Below are 6,010 nucleotides of genomic sequence, written 5' to 3' on the forward strand. Positions count from 1 at the left end.
GGAAATCATCTTTAGATTACCCATCCTTCATTTAATGCAATCAGATATAATATTTAGGAATTTACATCTGTATATGGGTGGCTGAGTTAATAATTCAAAATTAAAGGAGACAATTTGAATTTTTTTAAATTTGTATTTTTATAAAGACTACCTAATATCTGGAGATTTTATCTTTTCATGTCATTATATCCAAAAATAAAAGACCATTATAAAATATGGCATAATATGGATATCAAAGTATCTTCAAAGAAATTCCAAATTACTTGTGAAATCAAATCAGGACTTTTCATAAGTATGATGGCAACTTGTGGCAAAACTGAGTTTTAATGCAGTGTACTTTCTTATCAGAAAAGTGGGATTCTTTAAGAAAAAGAAAGCTACTCTCAATATCAGAACATAACATGATTATGTGATTAGGCATTAGAACTTGATATCTTTAAACTGTTTTTAAAAAGTCTGTACTGGGGGTGCCGGGGTGGCTTAGTCGGTTAAGCGTCCGACTTTCGCTTAGGTCATGATCTCGTGGTTCGTGGGTTCGAGCCCCACGTCGGGCTCTGTGCTGACTGCCAGCTCAGAGCTTGGAGCCTGTTTCAGTCTGTGACTCCCTCTCTCTCTGACCCTCCCCTGCTCACGCTGTCTCTCTCTCTCTCTCCTAGAAATAAATAAAAAACATTAAAAAAATAAAAATAAAAAAATAAAAAGTCTGTACTGCATATGTCTCTTTACTCTGGACATAACCTTCAGAATCTAGCTCCAGTTTCATTTTTGACCACAGTAATATGAACAGTGTGAGTTTTTAAAAACAGGTTGAATGCTTGACCTATTAGTCATGAAATAGAAATATGAAAATTTTCCTAATAACTTTAGAAATTTATCAATTGATCTTTTGTTCTTTTTTTCTATGTATTAAAAAGCCATATTGACAGGCTCAAACAGAATCAGGATTGTTACAGTGTCTTGGTGTGTTTTTTATTTTATCATTAAGTAACAGCCCTCTTAAAATCAATAATGATCTTTTTGCTCTATTTTGCATAATAATACTACCATAGGAGTCTTTAGCTAAGTAGTTTAATGAAATATGTGCAGCTGTGTGTGTGTGTGCGTGCATGTGTGTGTGCGTGCGAGTGTGCGCACTCAGGCACACATGCAAGTATATGTGAATATAATCTCTTTGCTTTCAACTACTCTGTGTCAACATTTAGATGTATTATGTGATAGCTCTCCATGTTCTAAAAGCAAAAACTGGATTATCTTTTCAAACCGTTTCAGCATGTTTGTCTTTAACAGGTGAAGTAACCCATTTGTGTGTATTGTGATTACAGATAGATGCTAATATCTACTACCTTTTTTTAAACGTTTATTTATTTGTTTTGAGGGGGAAGCAAATAGGGGAGAAGCAGAGAGAGAGAATCTCAAGGAGAACAGAAGACTAAATGGGGCTCAAACTCACAACAGTGAGATCATGATTTGGGCTGATATCAAGAGTCAGACATTCAACTGACTGAGGTTCCCCTCTCCTACCTTCTTTTAAAATATTTCTTTTTAGTGTTCATTATATTTGGTTTTCTTTCCTTCATTTGATCTTTTTAAAGGAATCAACTTGAGTGTACTTTATTCTTTAGTTCTCTTCCTTTATAGATTTGGAATTTTTAAGGATAGAATATATGAACACTGCTTTATATTTTTACCATACATATTGATTAACAGAGTCTAAAACTGCATTATATCTCTAAATTCCTCCTGAATAATAAAAACCACTTAAGCACTTTAAACTTCAATTTACCATTATCTTTTATAGTGATGTTTTCTAGTTTTTTTTTTTTTTTTTTTTTTTTTAATGTTTTTTTTTTTTTTTTTTTTTATTTTTTTTTTTTTTTTTTTTTTTTTTTTTAATGTTTGCAGAAGTAGTGGTTTCCTATCAATGTCTCCTTGGTCTGTCATGTTGCCAGGATTTCCAAACCTTATTTCAAACAACTTAATCATGTATGATCTGGAAATATTGTTCCTCTCGTTTTCTGGGCATATTACTTAAACCATGTCCTAGCTAAATAAAGGTAAAGTTATTTACTGAGTGCACACTGTGTTCACTGTGTGGTGATGGAGTACAGAGAAGGACAAGGTCTGAATCGCACTCTTAAGAAGGCTTTAACAAAGTGTACATTGGCCTTCTTCATTCCAGATCAGTTGACATAAGTATTCCTACCTGCCATATTATAATATCTGTCACGGTGCCTCACTTACATTATCTTGCTGAGCCAGTAGCTTTGAGTGGAAAGAGAGTATAGGGAGTGATGAAAGCGTTGTAACTTAATGGTGCAGTTCTTCCTCAGGAGGGAGATATTCGTATATACTCGTTGAGACAGATGGAGATGATATACTGCCCCCTCAAGCCCTCAACGTCTCAACCAAGTTTTCATCTCTCAAGGAAGAATTCCAGGATACATATGCCTAACAGCCTGACCCATGTCACTGCAGGTTGCTGGAGAAAGTGCTCTTCAAAGAGGCTCTAACGATTTTCCTGCAAAGGCGCTTCCCCGTATCCCTGCCAGATGGAAAGCTTACTAGTTCTCCTCTCCAGTTTGAGCCAGGCCATGCTTCCTCTGAGAGCCATACAGTTTAGGCTAGTTGGTTAATTAACAAGCATTTAATCAACACCTACTGTGTGTGGAGTGTTCTGTACAATTCTCTTCTCTACCTATGCAAAACATAGCGACACATCAAAGCCCAGCATCAGTCTCTGCTCCTCCATGGATTCTAATCCATCTTGGTGTTCGCTATGAAAATGATCATCTGAACCATTTTAGTGTTTTATTATTTGAGTCTTTATTCATATCTAACTGTGAACTTCCCAGTGCAACTGTTAAACACGAAAGCTTTACTTTTGTATGGTTATTGATTATAGTTGAAGATGACTTGATGATTAATTTATTGTTACTTAAGATATTATTTTTCAAAATGTGTTCCAGAGAATGTTAACTCATTTTAAAATTCCAGTTAATTAACATGCAGCCTAATATTAATTTCAGGTGTACAATTCAACACTTATGTAACAACACCTGGTGCTCATTACAAATGCACTCCTTAATCCACATTACCTATTTAACCCATCCCCCCATCTCCCTTCTGGTAACCATCCGCTTGTTCTCTATAGTTAAGAGTCTGTTTCTTGGTTTGCTTCTCTTTCTTCCCCTCTAATCATTTGTTTTGTTTCTTAAATTCTACCTATGAGTGAATTATGGTACTTGTCTTTCTCTGACTTACTTTGCTCCACATAATAACCTCCAGTTCCATCCATGTTGTTGCAAATGGCAGAATTACATTCTTTTTTTGTCACCAAGTAGTATTCCATTGTGTATGTAGACCACATCTTTCTTTATCCATTCTTTGGTCGATGGGCTCTTTCCATTATCCTTAAGAGATTCTGGGGGAAAAGGCAGGTAGAGGTAATTGATATGGTAGAATACATTTGTGAAATGCTGCACACTATTTGCTTCATCTTGAAAATACATAGTATACTTGAAGACAATGAAGGCTTTGACAATTTATGTGTTAAAATAAAATTTTAACTTGGTATTTCTTAAACATGATTGATTCCTTGTTTAATGAAATCAGGTATAATCTTCAAGAATTTTAACTAAATGTAAGTATCTGAATTAAGATTTCAATAGTGGAGGTAACAATTTAAGTTTGGTCTGGTATTGTTTTTACAATGGCAGTTAAACACCTGGATATTTTAATTTTTTTATATGAATATGTTTTCAAGTGAATGCTCCCTTTTTCTGCCTTTATTGAACACCTTTTAATATCCCTTAAAACCAGCATGCTCAAATAAGTTTTGGGAAGTACATTTCTGTGTTATAGCCATCTGTTTTGCCAATCATGTAATGAAGGTAGATACCACACCTGGGAGATAGCATCTGTTTTGCTCATGGCTGTAGTGACTAGAACTTCATGGAAGATGTCCAGCAACTCTTAGGTAGGGTGTTAAGTTTTCCTACTTAGCCTTGAAGCTGTGATGTGACTGATAATAGAAACACAGGTACAACATCCAGCACCCTGATAGGTAGGGTCCATTCAGTTGATCGGATGATCTCTGTCATAGTCTTTTTCTTTAAAGGGAGTATCATTTGGTCAAAACTGTCTAAAGAACAGCTTCTATACTAGAGCCTTTCAATAAAAACAAAGATATTAAACCAGTTTCTTTGCCATCAGAATGAAATTCCTAGCAAGTCCAGAACATTATTTGGTCCCACTGGCTACATTCCATGGAATATTGTGCCTGAAAAGGCAGAAGGGAGAAAAATACTCCAATGGAAGTGGTGTTTCCGTGTTAAAGTTTTGAGATCAATGGCTTTAGAGCTGAGGAAAATATTCAGTAATTGATGATCTGTCTTACTCCTGATGAGGTTAGTTACTAATTTTTGCCGGGGTTTTCCACTGCAAAATTTCTACTCTTCCGTTTGAAATTAGTAAATATTTTGTGGGGAAATACTTTGAAAATATTCAAATATTTTGTCATCATACTTTTATCTGCTGATTTTAGCATTCATTGATGACTCTTGACTGCAGTACTTATTACTAAAATGTTTACCAAATGATAAATTTCTATCATTCCTTCTACATTTATTAATTGGAATTCTACCATAAGGAAGAGATGTCCCTTTTACCCCATTTATTTATTTTATTTTCTTAAATGTTTATTTTTGAGAGAGAGAGAGAGTGCAGGGGAGGGTCAGAGAGAAAGAGACACACACGAAATTCGAAGAAGGCTCTAGGCTCTAAGCTGTCAGCACAGAGCCTGATGCAGGGCTTGACCCCACAAACCGTGAGATCATGACCTGAGCAGAAGTCAGATGCTTAACCGACTGAGCTACCTAGGCACCCCTCTTTTACCCCATTTATTTGTTTGCACATTCAATTATTTATATCATTGTAGACTCGTGGATATTTGCTTTATTTTATGGACTGCTATCTACTGCTCATCATTTAGTGTTTTCTAATTTTCCCAGCTTTGGCTGTTAGGAGCTTCTTTAAATTGGCTTCTGTCATCCCCATTCATTCCATTTAACCCTTCTTTACTTTCCAACACTCAGAGATGTTCCAGACTCATCTTGTACTTCCTCAATAATTTCCCAACCTTTGAGTCAACCATTCTTTCAAGTGCTTTTGTTTCTTTTTGAAAATTACTTACAGAAACCAAGATACAGGCATATAGTGTTCTCAATACTACTGAGATTTCATTGCTGTTATGCTTTCTGAGTGGTGACAGCTAGAAACTATTTGTATGCATAGTATAACCTATGTATATATACATCTGCATCTCCTTAATATCTCTTCACATTATTCATAATAAAATCCATGAATTCCAATTGATATTTCCACTTCTGACCCAACAGCATGAGTTCAGTCTAGCCTTACCATTTCCTTATTTGTAGCTCTGTTTTTTGATCGTGAGAAACCTGGGCCACATGACCCACAATCTATTTCTGTAAGATATCTTTACATACAACAGCTTCAGCATTACTAATCCATATCCCAATGAAATTCAAATTTACTGACTGGAGTAGAGTATTTGTGTACAGTTACTTTTTTTCTTTAGTCTTACAGTGTCTTTCAAAATATTTTTTAGTGGAGTTACTTTATTTTTCTTTGACACCTTAAGTGAGGCTTAGGTTTTGTAATCATTTATAATGAGCTTAGATTCATTTATTTTTGTATTCCATTTTCAGTCCTTCCCCCGTATCCCATTTGCACTTAATTATTTGTTAGTCTTGTTTATGAAATATTGCTCTGATTCTAAGATACAGAACCATATGTAAAGGTATACTCAGAGAAGTTTCTTTGCCATGTTCCCATTCTTATAACTCTGTTCCCAGCACTCCTGTAGGCAGCACATCCTATTTGTTTCTGAATTTTATTACCTGAATTATATTTTGCACAAATGAACAGATATATTGATATTTTCTTATTTGTTTTCTTTCTTAGACTAAAAGCTGCATATGTGTATGCT

Source organism: Hyaena hyaena, unplaced genomic scaffold (assembly GCF_003009895.1).
Source record: "Hyaena hyaena isolate Hyena2069 unplaced genomic scaffold, ASM300989v1 scaffold_709, whole genome shotgun sequence".
Lineage (NCBI taxonomy): Eukaryota > Metazoa > Chordata > Mammalia > Carnivora > Hyaenidae > Hyaena > Hyaena hyaena.